This window comes from Microcebus murinus, chromosome 17 (genome assembly GCF_040939455.1).
Source record: "Microcebus murinus isolate Inina chromosome 17, M.murinus_Inina_mat1.0, whole genome shotgun sequence".
In the NCBI taxonomy this organism is placed as follows: Eukaryota; Metazoa; Chordata; class Mammalia; order Primates; family Cheirogaleidae; genus Microcebus; species Microcebus murinus.
This window is the reverse complement of record NC_134120.1, coordinates 2,096,233-2,118,823: the sequence shown is the minus strand read 5'-3', so window position 1 is coordinate 2,118,823 and position 22,591 is coordinate 2,096,233. Positions and strand designations below refer to the sequence as shown.

General features: G+C 54.7%; 1 protein-coding gene across 2 annotated transcripts in view; it reads right to left on the bottom strand.

Annotated features, from left to right (window-relative positions):
• MBP (myelin basic protein) overlaps positions 1-22,591 on the bottom strand; it is a 108,844-nt gene that overhangs the window by 55,873 nt on the left and 30,380 nt on the right. The gene's annotated exons all lie outside the window — the stretch shown is intronic.

Sequence of the window (22,591 nt, the reverse complement as noted above, 5' to 3'; positions counted from 1 at the left end):
TTCCGGAGCGGAGTCCAGCCTCTGAGCTCACACCTGCAGGGCCCCCCACACCCCTTCGGGAAGCCCTCTGCCCTATGCGCGTGCACGTGTGCGTTCATGTCTGTATGCATGTGTGCTGCTGTGTGCATATGTATGTGTGCATGTGTGTGTGCTACTGTGTACACATATGTATGTGTGCACGTGTGCTGCTGTGTGCATATGTATGTGTGCATGTGTGTGTGCTGCTGTGTACACATATGTATGTGTGCACGTGTGCATGTGTGCTGCTGTGTGCATATGTATGTGTGCATGTGTGTGTGCGCTGCTGTGTGCACATATGTATGCGTGCGTGTGTGTACTGCTGTGTGTGCATATGTATATGTGCATATGAGCATATATGTGCTGGTGTGTGTGCATGTGAGCATGTGTGTGTGCTGTGTGCACATATGTGTGTATGCCTGTGAGTGTGTGCTGCTGTGTGCACATATTTATGTGTGCGTCTGTGTGCTGTGTGCACATATGTGTGTGTGCCTGTGAGTGTGTGCATGCTGCTGTATGCACATATGTATGTGTGCATGTGTGTGTGCTGCTGTGTGTGCATAGGTATGTGTATATGCGAGCATGTATGTGCTGGTATGTGTGTGCACATGTGTGTCCTGTGTACACATATGTATGTGTGCCTGTGAGTGTGTGCGCACTGCTGTGTGTGCATGTGTGTCTGGGAATTGGGATAAACACCGGCAGCCTCTTCTGAACGACAAATGGCAGCAGCCGCCTAGTGCGCCTGGGCCGCGCCCGCAGGTGTCCTTCACTCCCACCTCCTCCCCATCCTCCGGCCACTCGGGGTCCTGGCCTCGGGCACTCTGACCTCAGCTGGCCGGGGCTCCAGGGTCCCAGCAACTGTGTGTCCCTGCAGCTCCTCACATCTCTGCTGCAGAAACTGCCACAAACACCTCATCTGTTCGTCCGTCTCCCCACCACGCTGTGAACTGTCTGAGAAGACGACTTTGCCTCACACATCTTTCTGTCCCACAGACCTGGCACGATGCCGCCAACCCTGCCAGTGCTGAAAAGACCTTTCAACTTTATGCTATTTAAAATAGTTGAAACAGGATCATTTCTGTTTCAGCAGAGGGAGCCAAAGATCGCTTAATATGGGTATTTTTCATGTCTACCTATTTAATTTTGGAAGAGAGTAAAACTTGCAACAGAAAGAGTTCCCAGGTAGAGTCATTCATCAGCTGTGAATTCATATCATATATGTTCACGTTACAAGCAGCTTCTATGCCAATATCAAATCATATGCTTTACTAACTACACAGTAATAACTATTAAATGAATTTTAGCCCAAGGCTTCCTCCTTGCAGGTTTGGCCTGAAGGTTTCTCTGCACACACATGGTGCATTGTGCCCAGGTTGCGTGTTAACAGAGGGTGGTGACTTACTCTTGTACCAGCCAGTGAGTTTGCACCAATTGCAGGAACCAACTGCTCAAACCATGTTCAAATAAGGCAACCGCTGCCCTGCAGCCAATCCGACTGCTTCTGAGCCTCACTTCTGTTTTCTATACATCACTTTCATTTTTCTGCTCATAAATCCTGTCTGACCACAATCAACAAATCTCATCTTCCAGCTAGAATTGGCAGTTGTTTTTCTTCCTAGTGGCAGGTAAAACCACTCTGAGCCTTAGAAACTATGGTATTTCAGATTCAGTGAAGGCTGGATATCTGAGGCATGTCACTTTGCTTTAAGTGAGAGGAGTGTGACACTAGAGTGGCAGCCACCTCCCTGCTTGTTCTTTTTTTTTTTTTTTTTTTTTTTTGAGGCAGAGTCTCATTTTTTTTTTTTTTTTTGAGACAGTCTCATTCTGTTGCCCGGGCTAGAGTGAGTGCCGTGGCGTCAGCCTCGCTCACAGCAACCTCCAACTCCTGTGCTCAAGCGATCCTCCTGCCTCAGCCTCCCGAGTAGCTGGGACTACAGGCATGTGCCACCACTCCTGGCTCATTTTTTCTATATAGTTTTAGTTGTCCCATTAATGTCTTTCTATTTTTAGTAGAGAGGGAGCCTCTCTCTTGCTCAGGCTGGTCTCAAACTCCTGACCTTGAGCGATCCTCCCGCCTCGGCCTCCCAGAGTGCTAGGATTGCAGGCATGAGCCACCGCGCCCGGCCCCCAGGCTGGTTTTGGAGGTTGGGAGGCATGATTGGGAAGAGACGCTTTGCATCCTCTGTCCAGCTTGAGCAGACTCTGCCCCACGGCGACAGACTCCCCCCTGCTCAGCCAGCGCGGAAGCAGCCACAGACGGGCCTGAACGGTGGGGACAGACAGGACCCCAAACTCTGCCGTTCTCTCCGTCTTCTAGAAGTCTTCTGGCGGCCAAGCGCCTGTCCTCCCCTCGGCAGCACAATATGTGTGCAGGAGCGCGAATCCGCCCGGGGACGTTTAATGGCTGATTTCTGCCCAAAGAAAAAGCTAGCTTTTTGAGACCCTGTGCCGTTGCTATTCCACGAATGTAAAATACATCCTTATGAATGACATTTCCGATAAGCAAAAATGTCTACGAGCAACGCAAACCCAATCCGGACGATGCGTCGAAGGAGATGCCATGTTCAAGGTAAAGAAGGGAGAGCTCCGGGGGGAGAGCTCCGTGGCGAGAGCACTGGGACGTGCCACAGGAGGACGGGCCCGGTCACCGGGTCCCCCCAGGCTGCCCAGATGTGTCCAGATGGATTCCAGAGTGGTCTCCGCCTGCAGGTGTCCAAATGCACTTCAAGCAATTACGGCTCCTTCATGCAGTTTGTGCAAATTTCCCTTTCCATCAGCCTAAATGCCTGGGAGCTGACTTACGCCAGAACCTACTTCTTTATCCATCACAATTTTAGGGGAAAACACGAAAAGACCAACTTCCATAATTTTCATAATTGTACGTGTAGATTGAAAGCTATTTCTGAATATGGATGAGACTCGCTCCTCACCAACAACGGCCCAATATTCATTATAAATTAAGTAACTTACTCCAACAAACCCCACCCTGGGGGTTGGTAAAAAAAATATCGTTATTTTTTTTACTGAAGCAAAGTTTTATTTCACGTGCAATTAAAGTGTTTCTTTATATGCTTGTCAATTTTATAATGTCATCTATGCAAAATTAATGTATTAAAAATTAATCAACCTCATAACTGAATAATTCTAAAGATACCTCTGATACCACTTGAATGCAAAAATCCCAGGCTAGTATGAACGGATTGTGAATTAGATAAACTGTTTTTTTTTTTTTTCGAGACAGTGTCTTGCTCTGTTGGACCCAGCTAGAGTGCAGTGGAATCATCACAGCTCACTGCAACCTCATCCTCTCAAACACCTAGCCTCAAGCGATCCTCCTGCCTCAGCCTCCTGAGTAGCTGGGACTACAGACATGCCCCACCACACCCAGCTAATTTTTCTATTTTTTGTAGAGATGGGGGCTTCTCACTGTTGCTCAGGCTGGTCTCAAACTCTTGGCCTCAAGAGATCCTCCCACCTATGCCTATCAGAGTGCTAGAATGACAGATACAAGCCACCACACCCAGCCACAGATGAACTATTGAATAGGGAAGTTTGCTCAAAGCCATAGTGTCATCGGATGGACAACATATGTGTGTTGTAGGGGGAAAATCAATTAGCATGTGTAGGATTCTGAATGTTGAATGTATTAATATATTTTACATTACATAACAATATATTAAGCTGGAAAAAAGTAAATAAAGTGTTTCTTTAGCCAACGCACCCTCTGCTGAATTGCGCCTCCCCTTGCCACTGTCCTTTCCATCCTGTCCACTCTCCTCGGGCCACACTCCCCTCACCCCGGCTGGTCTTGGAGGAAGCCGAGCATCTGTCCTGTGCCCTGGCCCCGAGCGGCGGCCTGAACGAGGTTTCAGGGGACAGAATTCATCGGTCTTTAGCGTCGAGAGGGCTTTCAGAATTCTCTTTCAACAAAGCGGGTATGTCTTGCATTTCCTAAGGAAATGCTGCCTTTCAAAGGCTGCTCCTGACTGCGGTCAGGCAAAATACACTCCACATTTACAGGACAAAGAAGTGCTCCAAGGTCCTCCCAAACAGCCGCCCAGCGTGTCCGGGTATGTGTCAGGCACGAGGTCCCAAACCCAGGCAAGGTGTCCTTGGGCTCCAGGGGGCCATGGCTCTGGTTCTCTGCAAGGAGTTGATTCCATAAAAGTCCAAAGAAACCTCACCGGGTCAGACCACAGATCTGCAAACTGCACACGTGGTTACCTCACGTGTGGGCAGGCCAGCGGCAGGCCAAAGGGAGGGCGAGGCAGGGCTGGGACGCAGGTCCCTGGTCCTTCCTGGCTCTCCCCTGCACTGCCCTGTGCGCTGCAAACCCCAAGCTCCAGAGTCAGCCGCCAGACTCCACTCCCTCTTGAGGGCTGAACTGCGTCTCTTAAAAATACATGTCCATGGGCCGGATGCGGTGGCTCACGCCTGTCATCACAGCACTCTGGGAGGCTGAAGCTGGAGGATCGCTTGAGGCCAGGAGTTTGAGGTTGCTGTGAGCTATGATGATGCACCATGGCACTCTACCCTGGGTGACAGAGTGAGACCCTGTCTCAAAAATCTATATATGCCCGGGGCGGTGGCTCGCACCTGTCATTCTAGCACTCTGGGAGGCTGAGGCGGGCGGATCGCTCAAGGTCAGGAGTTTGAAACCAGCCTGAGCAAGATCGAGACCCCATCTCTACTAAAAATAGAAAGAAATTAATTGGCCAAATAAAAATATATAGAAAAAAATTAGCCGGGCGTGGTGGCACAAGCCTGTAGTCCCAGCTACTCGGGAGGCTGAGGCAGGAGGATCGCTTGAGTCCAAGAGTTTGAGGTTGCTCTGAGCTAGGCTGACGCCACGGCACTCACTCTAGCCTGAGCAACAGAATGAGACTCTGTCCACCCCCCCAAATTATATATATGTGTACATATATATGTACGTATATTCATATATATGAGTACATACATATATGCCCTAAATATATATATGTATATATACATACACACATACATCTCCTAACCTGCAGTACCTGGGGCCTTACATGGTCACCAGGTCTCTGCCGGTGTAATCGAGTTGAGCAGAGTCGTGCCGGGTTGGCCGAGCCCTACTCCAACGACTGGCGTCCTTACAGGGCGAGGACATTGGGCGCAGAGACAGACTCGTGGGAGAATGCCCTGCGAGGAAGGCCGCGGAGACGCAGCCGCAGCCCGGGAACTCCCAGGACTGGGGGGCGGCCTCACGCTGGCAGGGGGCCGGGGCAGGTCCCCCCCACCCCCGGGGCCTGGGAAGGAGCCCGCCTGCCCACACCGGGGAGGCTGAGCCTCTGCCGTGCTGAGCCGCGTTTGTGGCAGCGCGTGGCAGAAGCCACAGGAAACGAGCACGTCCCCCACATTTAGAGCACAGGCCGCGCTGGGTGTGAGCCCGTGTGGTGAAGGAGGATGTACTTTTTAGAACTAAGGAACTCCTAGTCTCTGCGTCTGTTGTGCACCGGGCATCGGTCTGTCTCACTTCCCCTGTGAGTAAAACATGCATAAAACAAAACATCCAGCCTTGGCCTCCAAAGTTTAAGTATGGAACTTTCCCTTGGGGGCCGGCGTGGGCCCTGCGCTGGGGGCGGGTGACCGGAGGGGGACCCCTGGGAACTCACAAGTCACCTGTGCCCGCCACCCAGAAAGTGCGATTCGGTTATGTCTCCTGCCAGAGCCAAGGGGCGGATGAGATAGAGTCGAACTCCCAATCCAGCTGCAGGCCGGAGCCAGGGAAGGGGCTGGCGCCGTCTGTCTGTCTGTCTGTCTGTCTGAGGGCCGGCCTGCCCGGGCACCGCGCCACGGGGTCCGATGCCACCCCAGCCGCATGCCTGCTGTGCCACGTTTAGAGATTTCTCCTTTGGCACAGCGATTTACCTGCATGTGCGCACACGCACACAGACCCTGCAGGTGGAGATACGCTCACAATCGGCCTCGCGTTCCTGAAAGACCGCCGGCACAGAGAGGATGGTCTCCAATCACGACAGAAAATTCCGACAGGTAACAAAAAGGCCACTGGGGAGAAGAGCAGCTGTGGTGTCTTGTTCACAGCGTTGTAAGGTCGATTCCCAAAGTTCTGATCGGACTGGAAGATTCATATCAGGGAGAGGAAAGATGTGGAAACATGTTTCAAGCCACGCTGAACCTGTAGAACCGGTCCTGCCTTAGACTTGAGTCAGGCCCACGGCAGGTTGGTTTTGCTAAAAAAAAGCCGTAAGGGGTGATTTTGAGAATTACGGTGCCTTACCAGAAAAAGACTGTACGTTTCCTGAGATGGCAGGAGACGTGGGTCAGGAATGTCGGTTCAGACGCGGGCCGAAGCCTCGCCCAGTTCTAGCTCCACGGTTCCTCCCCGTTCTCCCCATCCCACCCGGGCCGGCACCAAACGGGGCCCAGGGGCCAAGGACCCAGTCAGCCAGAAGGGGTGCTTCCAAAATGGAATCGGGCCAGGAGCGGGGCTCGGCCCTGTCACGCCAGCACTCTGGGAGGCCGAGGCTGGAGGATGGCTTGAGGCCAGGGGTTTGAGGCTGCAGCAGGCTGTGACGATGTCACGGCACTCCGGCCCAGGACACAGAGTGAGACCCCGTCTCTAATAAACAAATAGAGTAAAGTCAGGAGCCACCGAGCCAACCAGCATCGCGTGGCAAATGTCCCTGACTCGGGGGGCTGGGCCGCCCAGTCCCCTGCGGTGAGCACAGGTGTAGAGAGAGCATCCTGTTTGTGTTTCCTGAGACAGCCCGGAAGAGAAATTACACAGTGACTCAGCATTTTTACCATTCCTGGCATGTTCAGGGCGATGAGTGGCAAATCTCAGCCCTCCTTCCGTAAGCAATGTGTTCCTTTGGGATCTTACACTCAGCTGACATTGCTATTTTTTTTTTTTTTTTTTTTTTTGAGTCAGAGTCTTGCTCTGTTGCCCGGGCTAGAGTGTCGTGGCATCAGCCTAGCTCACAGCAACTTCAGACTCCTGGGCTCAAGCGATCCTCCTGCCTCAGCCTCTCGAGTAGCTGGGACTACAGGCATGTGCCACCATGCCCGGCTCATTTTTTCTATATATTTTTAGTTGGCCAATTAATTTCTTTCTGTTTTTAGTAGAGACGGGGTCTCGCTGTTGCTCAGGCTGGACTCCTGACCTTGAGCAACCCTCCCTCCTTGACCTCCCAGAGTGCTAGGGTTACAGGTGTGAGTCACCACGCCCGGCCGACATTGTCTAAAATACAATAAAATAAAATACCCAATGGAGACGTCCTTACGACCTCTCAGGTGACATATTGTCAGATTCCTCACCTGCATCTCAGCCGTGCGGCCTCCTGGAGCCCAGCGTACGGACCCCGGGGTCCTGCTGGCCAGCCCCCTCCCCACCTCACTGCTGGGCACAAACCCAGGGCGGTTCCTCCCTACACCGCCTTAGGCCATTCTGGAGGGGAGGCTCCCAGAAGACAGATATTTATCAAAGTTCCCCTTTCCCCTCCGTCTGGCCCCTGCGGCAGGCAGATGTAATCTACCCCGAGGTTTGCAGATAGCAGAGTTGGGCACAGGGTCAGCAACACACGCTGCACCTTATATCACAATCAGTATTTATTCACACAGCAGCCCAGGTTTCAGGTCCTCCAGACCTCGATCGCCTGGGTAAATGTGGGAAAGCAAGTTCCCTCTGTTCGCTCACCTTTGAAATGACCTTACGATCGCACTTATCTATGTGGTGGTTGTGAGGAGCTTTCAATAAACGAAGGCGACCTTTTGCAGAAACACGCAAAGCTGCCGAAAGCACGGATCGGCAGCGTGTCAGCTCCGCACTGTCATCAGAATGCGCTGCTGTTTCTTCCCACAGTCGTCAAAGCCAGCTCGTAGGGGTCCGGGCACGGGACCCCCTGGTGCGGCACAGAAGAAACAGGTTGTCCTGGGTCGGCCCAAAGAAGGGTGGCCTGGCGCCCGAGGAGACATCTCCAAGGAGCCGTGACGGCACAGCTGGCCTAGTGACAGCCAACAGATTCTCCCCCTAGGGACGTCCCCAGGAGAAGTAAAAACCTTTGTCCACACAAACACGTGCACATGAATATCCACAGCAGTGTTATTCATAATAGCCGAAGGCGGAAACAACTCGAGTGTCCAACTAATGAGTGGATCAATAAAATTCGAGCTATTCCCACAGTGGAATATTACGCAGCGAGGAAAAGGGCACGTAGTGAGGCAGTGGTGCACGCTACGACACGGATGAACGCTGGAAACGACGCTATGTGAAAGAAGCCAGCCACAGGGAGCCACGTGTGGTCTGATTCTGCGCGTATGGAAAGTCCGCGACGGGCCAACCTGTGGGAGTGCGGCGCGTTACTGACTGTGCAGGGCTGGGAGCAGGATGCAGCCGGGCGCTGACTGCTAACAGGTGTGGGGTTTCTCTGGGGCACAGAGTGCAGTAAACCAGATGTGGTGTTGGCCACGCTGAGACTGTGTTGGGTACGCTCAGGTGCACCCCAGGGTGCAGCCCGGGGCCGGCGGGCTTTGTCTGACGTGCAGCCCAGACAAGAACCCGAAGGAGGAGGACCCGGCCCCACGGCGGCCGGCGGGGGACCCTGAGTGCTGCAGCGCCAGGATCGCAGACTGGCTTTGCAACGTGGGGAATTAAAGCTTCGGAAAGCTCTGACTTTCTCTGTAACTGACCGCTAGCCTGGCGAGTCTCCCCGCGGCTGGAGCGACCGCCCTGAAGGTGCTGCAGATAAAGGCTCGGTGAGCACTTCCTGCTGAGCAGTGCTCGACGCCCAGGCCTCGGAGGAAACGTCCAACCACTACGGCTTGAATCCCCGCGAAGCGAGGTCCCACACCCAGACGCGTTCTCTGGCCCCCGCTGCTCTGACAGCGCCAGCAGAAAACACGGAAGCGTTTCGGATAATGGGAGCATCTGAGAATTCAGGATTTTTTAAAATTAAGAAACTACACGAGAGAAATGAAAACGCCTGTCCACACAGAGACGTGCACGTGAGTTTTTGTTTTCGGCAGTGTTTGCCATGAGCTGCAGCCATAAGGGCAGACACCCAGACACCTGTCAACAGATGAGAGGATAAACAACATGCGGTATTTCCACACAGTGGAATAGTATACAGTTATACACATGCTCATATAACTCATGTGCCATATATAAAATAAAGCCCTGATACACGCTACAACACGGATGGACCTTGAAAACATCATTTCACATGAAAGAAGCCAGACACGGAAGACCACGTGTGATTCCATTCCAGTGAAATTTCCGGAATGGGGAAGTCCAGAGACAGAGCGTAGATTGCTGGTGGGGATGGGAGCGACTGCTACAGGTGAGGTTGTCTTTTTGAGGTGATGTCCGAGTTGTAAGATTGACTGTTGTAACAGTTACATTTGTCTATGAACATAGTAAAAAAAATATTGCATGGTATACCTTAAATGGGTACATTGTATGGCATTTACATTACATCTCAATAAAGCTGTTTCAGCAAAAACCCCGTAACTACTCCATTTGCAGGCGGTTAAAAACGAAATGCCAGCCGGGCACAGTGGCTCACGCCTGTAATCCTATCTATCACTCTGGGAGGCCGAGGCGGGAGGATCGCTCAAGGTCAGGAGTTCGAAACCAGACTGAGCAAGAGTGAGACCCAGTCTCTACTAAAAACAGAAAGAAATTAATTGGCCAACTAAAAATATATAGAAAAAAATTAGCCGGGCGTGGTGGTGCATGCCTGTAGTCCCAGCTACTTGGGAGGCTGAGGCAGGAGGATCTCTTGAGCCCAGGAGTTTGAGGTTGCTGTGAGCTAGGCTGATGCCACGGCATTCTAGCCTTGGCAACAGAGTGAGACTCTGTCTCAAAAAATAAAATAAAATAAAATATACTGACTTTTAGCAGTTGCCCCCAAATTAATATTAACTAGTGTTGCAGTGAAACTGTTTATCAAGGCCTGTTGCATAACCAACTGGACACACTCACTTCTATTTCAGGAACACAAATATCTTGCCATTTTTTCCTGGAAGCCACAGCTCTATCATCTGGTTAAGTAAAATAAGCCGAGAGTCCCATTAGGAAGGGGAAGAAGAGGAGGGAATGAGATGGAGAGAGAATGATTCTGTTCAGTGCAGCTCTTTTACTGCGAGTTTGGCAGGTGCGTGGATTCCAAGTTCGATTAAAATGCACTTAAAGCTACCGCACGCAAGGTAAAGGCGTCCGCTCGGCTCACGAGAATATGGTGCATTACTGAAAACAGAATGAGGCAATGGAAACCGCTGATCGTTCTGATCTGAAGGTGAACACGTTTCCTTTAGTTTTATACGATGCAAACTGTCCTGCTTCGTTTCTTACATACCTCCCCCTCTGCCTGCAGAGGCTTCTGCGTGAAAATGGGCAGGACGGCGTTTTCCACTCCCAGGGTCACTGTGAACACCTGACGAGCACATACGTGTGAAGCCCGTGACAGTGTGGCCCTCAGCTCAGTCATGCCAGATGGCATCACTATGGATTTACTCATTTTTTGTTTGTTTTGAGACAGAGTCTCACTCTTTGCTTGGGCTAGAGTGCCTGGCGTCAGCCTAGCTCACAGCAACCTTAAAGTCCTGGCCCCAAGCGATCCTCCTGCCGGGACTACAGGCATGCGCCACCATGCCCGGCTAATTTTTCTATATAGTAGAGACGGGGGTCTCGCTCTTGCTCAGGCTGGTTTCGAACTCATGACCTGAGCTCAAGCGATCCTTCCCACCTCGGCCTCCCAGAGTGCTGGGGTTTACTCTTAGCACGAGTCACCGCGCCCGGCCATGGATTTACTCTTACTCATCCTATGACAGTTTTCCGCAGTCAGATCTTTGGGAAGGTTAAAAGAAAACCTTTTTAAGTAAAACACAGGTTTTAATGTATCAATGCAATAAGAATAAGAAGTGAAAGACAAGGAGGGGAGAGAGAGAGAGAGAGAGAGAAAGAAACTAATTGCACCTGCACTCTGGCTCTCTTGCCCTGAAGGAACAAGCTCACTCTGCAAAATGGAATTAGGCTGCAGGTGCTTTTCCTAAAGGCGGGTTGTGCCGTCCCTGCGATCGGGAGGGTCACGGACAGCAAATCTGGTCCACCCTGTCCTCAGAGCTGGCGACGTGGACCAGGTGAGGCTTGTTTCTGCCCGCTCAACGGCAAAGCACTCACCTGGACTTTGTGGGAACCTGGCCGGAGTTCAAGAGTTTCACGCGTACGAATGTCACAGGTGCCGATTACCAAGACCAATCAAGATCAATTCCCCCTTTCATGAGAGTCTGGACATAGTCCTCTCCGCAAACGCACACGCAGAAGGAATTTTGTATTTTAGGCCCCAGACCTCCTCCTGTTTCATAGCCGATAATAAAATCAGGCCGGAGGATGGTTACAAGAAGACACGAGCCATACGATGATTCTGAGAAACCTCCGTGGAGTATTCAACTCAATCTAGCAGGTCACATGACAACTACGTTATCCAGAAAGAAAAAAATGCAGATCGAATGGGTCTCCCGGAGTTGCACATGAAAAAATGTTTGTTTCGATAGCTAAGGGAATTATGGCTTTTAAAAAAAGTCGCATTCATTCTCCTAGTGTTTAGAGTTTAATTCACATTATTACATGCTCAAGGACAAACACAAAACATTGATTTTCTTGTAAACGTTGGTGAGTTGGCAAGAAAGGCACGCGCTACAACATTCCTAAGCAGAGAAACTACACATTCTGCATTCCAGCCACGTGAAAGGAATCCACGCGGCGAGCACGGCTCAGCAGAAGGAAGCGTTACGTGGCCCTGCAGCACTCCCCAAACACCGCGTCACGTCACTCGGAAACACGCGCAATGAGCCACCTTAACGCGAGACCGAAACTGCCACCAAGAAGAACAGATGCCCACCACAGGCCCCAGCACGCGGATTTGGGGGGACGGCAACATTGGGGCGCACCGGACACCGAGCACTCTTCTTCACGGTCTCACGGCGAGGCTCACAGCCCTCCCGAGTGAAAAGAAAACTGTGAAGCGTCGTGCTGGCCCGACACACGCACACAATAATAACCACATGCGGATTATAAGGTTCTAGAAATGCTCCAAATCATTAGCATTGGTTAAAGTCGCCATTATTGGAGATTAAAAGGATGTTTTTTTGTGCTTATCTGTCTTATTTCTCTAAAACAAACGATACTGTTTTTATGGTAATAAGAAGGACTAATCAGCAGCACAAATATTTTTCTCTTGAATAAAACGTTACGAATCCACATTTCATATTCCCATCGGCAATGATCCCCGTAGTGGGTTAGACTGTGTCTCCCTCCTGCCGCCCAGGTGTGCCCTGACCCTCGTACCCGGCAGGGGGCCCCACTGGGCACAGCGCCCGCGCAGATGTGATTGGGTCAAGGGGCTGCAGCTCAGATCCTCCCGGTGTGTGTGTGTTTGGGTCTAAGGCCTCAAATTAAGGTCTGAGTCTGTGTGCCTTGACTTCCCACTCTGCTCCTGGGACCAGGCCCCCTGGCCCGACCACAGGGCCAGGCACAGAGATGCTCATCCCTGCCTGGCGGGCTGTGGCCCCTGCCCCATCACGTCCTCCCACGGGAAGGGAGCGCCCCACCCTCCCGGAGAAGCAGAGCCCTGCCCCCCACCCCGGGTCTCATTCCAGTCCCGAGTGACCCCGTGTGCCCTCCACGGCAGGCGTGTCTTCCTCCCGCGGGCTGTGAGTCCACGTGACTCACAAAGGGCTGTCATCCGCCCCTGCCCGCTGTCAGGTGTAAAGTGTCCGGCCACCTCCGTGGCCCCAGGGCAGGAGTCCTTCCCGGAGCCGGAGGGGGCAGCAAGGATTCTTCCTGGAGCCTCCAGAGGGGCCGGCCCTGCCCACCGGCCCTGCCCACTCCGTGAACGTGGCCTTCCGGCCTCCAGCGCCGGGAGGGTGGGAGGGCGGGACTGTGAGTTCGGGAGGGAGGGAGGGAGGGACTGTGTGTTTGGCTCCGGCTTGTGGCGGTTTGTTCGGGCGGCGGCAGGAGGCTCAGACAGCACTCCCGAAGGCTGCAGTGTGTCTCCGGCTGCAGGGACCAGCCTGCCACGCTTCCCGGGAATGTTTCCTCTCTGGTCTGACAGCCCGAACGCGGCGAGAGTGCTGGGCTGCGGCGCTTGCCTGGGACGCCCTGGCCTAAGACAACTGGCCAGGCCCCGGCCCGCCGACCTGCCCTCGCTGCGGGACACCACGGCCCTTGGCCCGCCCAGGGCGGCTGTCCCGCTGGGTGTCTCTGGCAGCCGCAGCACAGCCGGACGCTCACATCCCCAAACCTTCGTGGGATTTGCGGGACATGCCCGGGACTTCTAGCTGCAGTGGAAGCCCCGGTGTGGCCTCGGTGCGGCCGGGCCCTGTGCCCCCATGGCGGCCTGCTCGGGGTGTCCACGAGCGAGCGGCCTTCGCCCCCAGACGGAGGTGGGACGGCGCCTCCCGGAGTCCTGGGTCAGTCTCGGTGCCCAGCCCTCCGATGCCTGAGGTTGGGACAAGTACGTCGGCCTCCTCCTTAAAACAAAGTGACCACTGTGGCAGGCAAGATGACACACTGCTCGCTACATGCAGTTCGGAGATGTGGCTCAGGGAACCGCCTGCTCTCTTCCCGCGGTTTGCATCGGCGGCAGAGTGCCATCGGCACCCCGTCCACACAGAGCACGCTGTTCGGACTGCACGCTGCACGGCACCCCTCCGCTCCGCACGGACAACGCTTCCCGCACAGCTGCCCAAAGCAGGCTCCGTGCAGACCGCTTCCTCTCGTGCCCACGCAGGCCAGGTTTTCCCAAAACAGCCGTCCAGCCGCCGTGACCCTGGGTGGCCCAGGCCCTCCTCTGTGTCACTCGCCGCAGGCGCCCCCCTTCCCACCACCCCGAGCTCTGCCTGCGCTGCAGGAGCCCTGGGGCGTCTCAAGCCTGACCACACACCTCCCTGTCCCCTGGGCGGGTGACGGGAGGGAAGAGCCCCCGTGGGGTACAGAGAGGCCGGGGTGGTGACTCCAGCCCCGTGGACGGGCAGGGAGTCGGGGCCTGGCTGTGCTCACGAGACATCCCTTAAACTGATTTCTAAAAGAGGCAAATTCTGCCAACACATTCGAAAACAACATCCGAGAGAGACTTTCACATTTAAGTTCCTAGACATTGGTATTTTGATACATGCCCTAATGCAATCATGAGCTAGCACAGAGTGCGAATGCACACACACCCGTGAACAATCTATGCGGCAGTAATCCTAAAGCCGCATGGGTGATTAATACAATTACAGCTTGCCTGACTTATCTACCTGCAATTCGTGTTTGCTTACGTGTGGCTTGTGTTCAAGCATAATTGAGGATGCGCGAAACAAGGACTCTGTTTTCCAAGTATCAAAGGCTGCAGAAACACAATAATGAATTTTATCTAAAACTATATGATAATTACATTTAAAAATATGATAATTGAGTTAATGCGAGCTCCAGACTGCAGTCAGGAGAATGAGGCCTAAGAATCATACAAGTGCAGAGCTCGGACTGAGCGTGAGGAGGTCCCTGCAGGCTGCACGGGCACCTCAGCCACACGGTCTGCGGCCAGAGCAGCACCACACACATTCACACACCACACACAGGCACAAACACCGTGGACAGCCCACATGTACACACCACACACAGGCACACACACCGTGGACAGCTCACATGTACATACCACACACATGCACACACCACACACACAGGCACACACATCATGGACAACCCACATGCACACACCACACACAGGCACACACACACTGTGGACAGCCCACATGCACACACCACACACAGGCACACACCACACACACAGGCACACACCACACACATGCACACACCACACACACAGGCACACACCACACACACAGGCACACACCACACACAGGCACACACCACACACACAGGCACACACCACACACACATGCACACACCACACACACAGGCACACACCACACACACATGCACACACCACACACACAGGCACACACCACACACACATGCACACACCACACACACAGGCACACACCACACACACATGCACACACCACACACACAGGCACACACCACACACACAGGCACACACCACACACACAGGCACACACACTATGGACAGCCCACATGCACACACCACACACACAGGCACACACCACACACACAGGCACACACCACACACACATGCACACACCACACACACAGGCACACACCACACACACAGGCACACACCACACACACAGGCACACACACTATGGACAGCCCACATGCACACACCACACACACAGGCACACACCACACACACATGCACACACCACACACACAGGCACACACCACACACACATGCACACACCACACACACAGGCACACACCACACACACAGGCACACACCACACACACAGGCACACACACTATGGACAGCCCACATGCACACACCACACACACATGCACACACCACACACACATGCACACACCACACACACAGGCACACACCACACACACAGGCACACACCACACACACAGGCACACACACTATGGACAGCCCACATGCACACACCACACACACAGGCACACACCACACACACATGCACACACCACACACACATGCACACACCACACACACAGGCACACACCACACACACAGGCACACACATCATGGACAGCCCACATGCACACACCACACACACAGGCACACACCACACACACATGCACACACCACACACACAGGCACACACCACACACACAGGCACACACACTATGGACAGCCCACATGCACACACCACACACACAGGCACACACACCACACACACAGGCACACACACCACACACACAGGCACACACCACACACACAGGCACACACCACACACACAGGCACACACACCACACACACAGGCACACACCACACACACATGCACACACCACACACACAGGCACACACCACACACACAGGCACACACCACACACACAGGCACACACACTATGGACAGCCCACATGCACACACCACACACACAGGCACACACCACACACACATGCACACACCACACACACAGGCACACACCACACACACAGGCACACACCACACACACAGGCACACACACTATGGACAGCCCACATGCACACACCACACACACAGGCACACACCACACACACAGGCACACACACCACACACACAGGCACACACCACACACACATGCACACACCACACACACAGGCACACACCACACACACAGGCACACACCACACACACAGGCACACACACTATGGACAGCCCACATGCACACACCACACACACAGGCACACACCACACACACAGGCACACACCACACACACAGGCACACACACTATGGACAGCCCACATGCACACACCACACACACAGGCACACACCACACACACATGCACACACCACACACACATGCACACACCACACACACAGGCACACACCACACACACAGGCACACACCACACACACAGGCACACACACTATGGACAGCCCACATGCACACACCACACACACAGGCACACACATCATGGACAGCCCACATGCACACACCACACACACAGGCACACACATCATGGACAGCCCACATGCACACACCACACACACATGCACACACCACACACACAGGCACACACCACACACACAGGCACACACCACACACAGAGGCACACACACTATGGACAGCCCACATGCACACACCACACACACATGCACACACCACACACACATGCACACACCACACACACAGGCACACACCACACACACAGGCACACACCACACACACAGGCACACACACTATGGACAGCCCACATGCACACACCACACACACAGGCACACACATCATGGACAGCCCACATGCACACACCACACACACAGGCACACACCACACACACATGCACACACCACACACAGAGGCACACACCACACACACAGGCACACACCACACACACAGGCACACACCACACACACAGGCACACACCACACACACAGGCACACACACTATGGACAGCCCACATGCACACACCACACACACATGCACACACCACACACACATGCACACACCACACACACAGGCACACACCACACACACAGGCACACACCACACACACAGGCACACACACTATGGACAGCCCACATGCACACACCACACACACAGGCACACACCACACACACATGCACACACCACACACACAGGCACACACCACACACACAGGCACACACCACACACACAGGCACACACACTATGGACAGCCCACATGCACACACCACACACACAGGCACACACATCATGGACAGCCCACATGCACACACCACACACACAGGCACACACATCATGGACAGCCCACATGCACACACCACACACACAGGCACACACCACACACACAGGCACACACCACACACACAGGCACACACCACACACACATGCACACACCACACACACAGGCACACACCACACACACATGCACACACCACACACACAGGCACACACCACACACACAGGCACACACCACACACACAGGCACACACACTATGGACAGCCCACATGCACACACCACACACACATGCACACACCACACACACAGGCACACACCACACACACAGGCACACACCACACACACAGGCACACACACTATGGACAGCCCACATGCACACACCACACACACAGGCACACACCACACACACATGCACACACCACACACACAGGCACACACCACACACACAGGCACACACCACACACACAGGCACACACCACACACACAGGCACACACACTATGGACAGCCCACATGCACACACCACACACACAGGCACACACCACACACACATGCACACACCACACACACATGCACACACCACACACACAGGCACACACCACACACACAGGCACACACCACACACACAGGCACACACACTATGGACAGCCCACATGCACACACCACACACACAGGCACACACATCATGGACAGCCCACATGCACACACCACACACACAGGCACACACATCATGGACAGCCCACATGCACACACCACACACACAGGCACACACCACACACACATGCACACACCACACACACATGCACACACCACACACACAGGCACACACCACACACACATGCACACACCACACACACAGGCACACACCACACACACAGGCACACACCACACACACAGGCACACACACTATGGACAGCCCACATGCACACACCACACACACATGCACACACCACACACACAGGCACACACCACACACACAGGCACACACCACACACACAGGCACACACACTATGGACAGCCCACATGCACACACCACACACACAGGCACACACCACACACACATGCACACACCACACACACAGGCACACACCACACACACAGGCACACACACTATGGACAGCCCACATGCACATACCACACACACAGGCACACACCACACACACAGGCACACACATCATGGACAACCCACATGCACACACCACACACACACACCATAGACAACCCACATGCACACACCACACTCACAGACACACACACACCACAGAAATACACACCCACATTTACAGGGAGATAATTTTTCACAAATGTATTACAGCATACAAAAACTCATGCTTTCAAATTTAAATTTTTAAAACTGGTTTGCTGAATTTAGGGGTCTCCATTCCGACAACTGGATTTTTCAGGTTTTATGTAATTTAAAATACCATAAAGGACTTTTGTTAAAGGCTATATTTAAAAAGTTCTTCCTCAATCATAAAACAAGCACAGATATTTTATACGAAAAGCCGTGCTTTCCACTTTCAGAGCCTAAAATAAACCTGTCCTCAGGGATACAGTTACGTGGTGGCATTTCTGAAATTACCTGGCGCCGGATAAGAGGTGGCGGTTGGGGGGGGGCACAGGGACACGTGACGCCGACAGACCGTGTGGTGGTGAGAGACGCTGACCACGCCGCGACATGCCTGCCCTCCCGGAAACGGGAAACAGCCCCGGGAAGGCGCCGACCGTACCTCCCTCTCCCAGGAGCTCGCCTCCTCCACCCTCTGGAACAGGAGCGTTGTCCCGGCGACGCTCCGTCCCAGTCGCCCACACTTCGTGAGAAGGCACCTGCTGTGCCTGCACGCGAGGTATGGGGTCATTCATCAGATGTGAATCCGGACCCGAACGCGGCAACCGTGTCACACGGAGCGTGCCCATCAGGGGCTCAGGTCCTGTCCCACCTCCAACATCCCACTGAGCCAGACAACCCCCGTCTGCGGGTTTTGGGTCCCGCCTTTGGTGGCAGGCCAGACCCCTGTCTCCCCGGGCCTGCCGGCTGTGACATCCCACAGCCAGACGACGTAGTTACAGGTGAGGGGTGGGGCAGGTGGGGAGGATTGCACAGTGACGTGAGAAATGAGAAAGGGAAGTCTTGTGGGCCCAGCTGAACACAGGGTGAAAAGCTAGTCCGCTCCTCGGAGAAGCAGGGCCCTTATTCCTGAACTCGGCCTCCTCCGTCAGCACCCCCAGGCCCCGGGTGCGGCTGGGCGGGGGAGAGGGGCATCTTCTGCCGTTTCTATAATTCCACACGAGGAACTATATATCAGTTACACCCGACAACCGGCATTAAATAAGCACGTGTATTTAGCGACTTCTGTGCTCCCAAAGTCTGTTTAGAGTGAGCTGCTTGCAAACTGAGTCATCGTTTCTGATAAAAACTAAGTTGGTAATTAACTCCCAAACCTAATCAAAGCTACGATGCAGGTGAGAGGATGGAGAATCTGTCTCGAGTGGGTCTGAGTGGCCGCGGGGGCTGGGGGGAGGGTCTAAGCCGAAGCCTGAACCCTCCCTGCCCCGAGCCCGGAGCTGCACTGGGAGCCCTGCCCAGCCTCAGCCGCCCCCCAGCGTGGAGGCCTCGGCCTGGTGCCCCGAGCAGCCAGGACACAGGACGTGGGGACGTGGGGACATGCTGGGAACTGGAGTGGGGGGACTGGGGTGGAAGGGGGCCCCATGCAGGTGCCTGTTCACAGAGTCAGCCAGGCCAGCCCACCCGCTGCCTTGGGGCGCCACTTCCTAACCACCCCGACACCCTGCTTAATAAAGGCTGCGGGAGGGACTGGCTTGTTTGCTAATCACACCTTCTGTCTTTAGTAGTTACCTTCCCATCAGGGTACCTGCTAGCGACTGGGACTGAGGGAGGTGTTAGGGCTCCAGTTTATCAGATGAAACCACATGCCCTAAAAATCAGAAGGGATCTCAGGGCAGGCTTCCCACACAAAGCACCGTGAGAGACTTTGTCTTTGAGTTCCTCTCCAAAGCAAAAACATCGCTGGCTCAGCACAGGGCGAGCCTGCTACCAGGTGTGAACTCACAGGTCGTTCTCTAGGGCCACTGAGACATTCCGAATCCTGGACACACAGCACTCCCAAGGCGTTCCCAGCCTGGTAAACAGCTGGCCCGGCCGCCAGGACACAGAGGCTCTCCGTCCTTAAACACAGACGAGGTTTCCGGAACCCCAAGTCAGCTGTGGATCTCTTTCGGGCTTTCCAGAACCCTAACCAGGTTGTGCGTTGTTCACAGATTTTCGAAAGGCCTCTTTGCAAGGGCAACTTCCCGTATTATTTTATTCCTCTTTTTAGGAGTTCATTGGAATTTTGTTAGAAGCACAAAGCAAACCCGCGGGGCAGACTCCTGAGCGTGCGGTACACCCAGGAGCATCTGCCGGAGTGTGCCGTGTGTGTGTGTGTGTGTGTGTGTGAGTGTGCCGTGTGTGTGTGTGTGTGTGTGTGCGTGTGTGTGTGATGGAAGTCTGGCCGCACACTCCGGGGCGGCGTCACACACTCGCGTGCTCTGAGACCACACCTGCCAGTCGAGACGAGCACGCGTGCCCACTCGTGTTGCCCGTAGTCCCCAGCACACGGGCGCCGTGCCTTCCAGTCTTGGCATTCACAAGTGCGTGGGTGCATCTCACAGGATTTCACCTTCCGAACTCGCTATCAGCTTTTGCACAGAACCGCACGACTGTGGGAACCAGCCTAGCTCTTCTCATGGACACAAGGCAGCTGACCCCTGGGGGTCCGGAGAGACGAGGGCAGCCAGCTCCGGCCTGCAGCAGAGACGCCCGTCCCACGGGGGAGCCCCCACGACAGGGGGCCGCTCAAATCCAAATTGCGAAACAAGCACCATTAACAACTCAGTCCTTTGGTTGTGCCAGCCCCATTTCACGTGCTGTTGGCCCCCTTCGAGGACACGCGGACACAGAGCACGCCCCCCACGCGGAGAGTGCTGCCAGATGGCGCCGCCACCGCGGGGGCAACTGGCCAGGTTCCACACCGGGCGCTGGTCCCACCGGATTCTATTGCGCACATGCTTAGACATCCTGCTAGGGCTTATGTTATGGGTAGGTCATTTTCAGGGAAACACGGTATTACCGTGAAGCGTCCGGCGGCGTGGTCCGCTCCCACACGCAGGCGTGGGCGGAAGCGCGGGGCGGGGAAAGCTGCCGTTGGGGTGCAGGGTTTTGAGGGGGTCTCTCTGAGGACGCCGGGGGATGCCAGGGGTGGGCGTCCTACCCTCCGCACGCCTGGCCTGCGTCTGGGCGGGAGGACGCTGGTGGGTGGGACGCGTCTCCCGCCAACGCTCCCTGCGCGCCAGCGCCCGGCTGCGCCAGCACCGCGGGCCGAGGCCCATCTGCGCTGGACACACGGGCCACGCCCTCCTGGGCCTGGCTTCTACGGGGGCGTGGGCAGACTTGCAGACAGCAGTCGTGACGGCCTGAAACACGGCCATTTCTGGTTCCTAAGGGAGGCACGACAAGGAAAGAACTTGCTAGAAAACTTGACTGACCGAACGACATCCTACGGGGAGGACGACATGCTGCAGGGTTCACGATTCCACAGAGGAACGGCCGCGAGACAGTCACCGGTCCTGCAAAGAAGTGGGTGACACCCCACTGCCGGGCTGTCGGGTGTCCAGAAAGGAAAGGCATTTCCCGCCCACGGGGACGGCTCTGTTTGCTCGCTGACGGTGCCTCCGTGTGCCGGCGAACGAGCGGCCTTGTTTCTCAGAGCTTCACTGTGATAGCGTCTGCAGAGTCTCTGGAGACAGAGCGGGGCTCAGCGGCGACTCAATGCGGGCGCGGACCCAGCGGGAGACCCCCGGAGGCGGGACGCTCGCTGTGCTGGCCGCCGCACTCGGGCCTTGGCGCCGCCCGCATGCGAGGCATCAGGTGCATCTGAAGCACCAAAAAGACTAATCATTTTTTCTCAAGTATTCGAACATTTGTCTGTGCTCGTCTCGATCCCGGGGAAACTGGGGAGGACGTCGGGGCCGCAGCCTCCCAGGAGTGACGCTGCGGAGGGCGAAGCTGCCGTCCATGCGGCCCCAGGGGACCTGCGCGCACGGCGACCCTCCACATCCCCGGCGCCGCCCTGAGCGCAGCCTCACGGCTCTGCTGGTCCCTCCGTTAGGTGGCGAGCTGTTTTGAGGACAGGTACGGGGACTCCTTTCTCTTTTAAAGTAATCGCTGCAGGAGGAACATTAGTGACAGTGACGGCAAACAAGGCACACGGCTTGATGTGTGCTCGGGTGCTCCAGGCACGC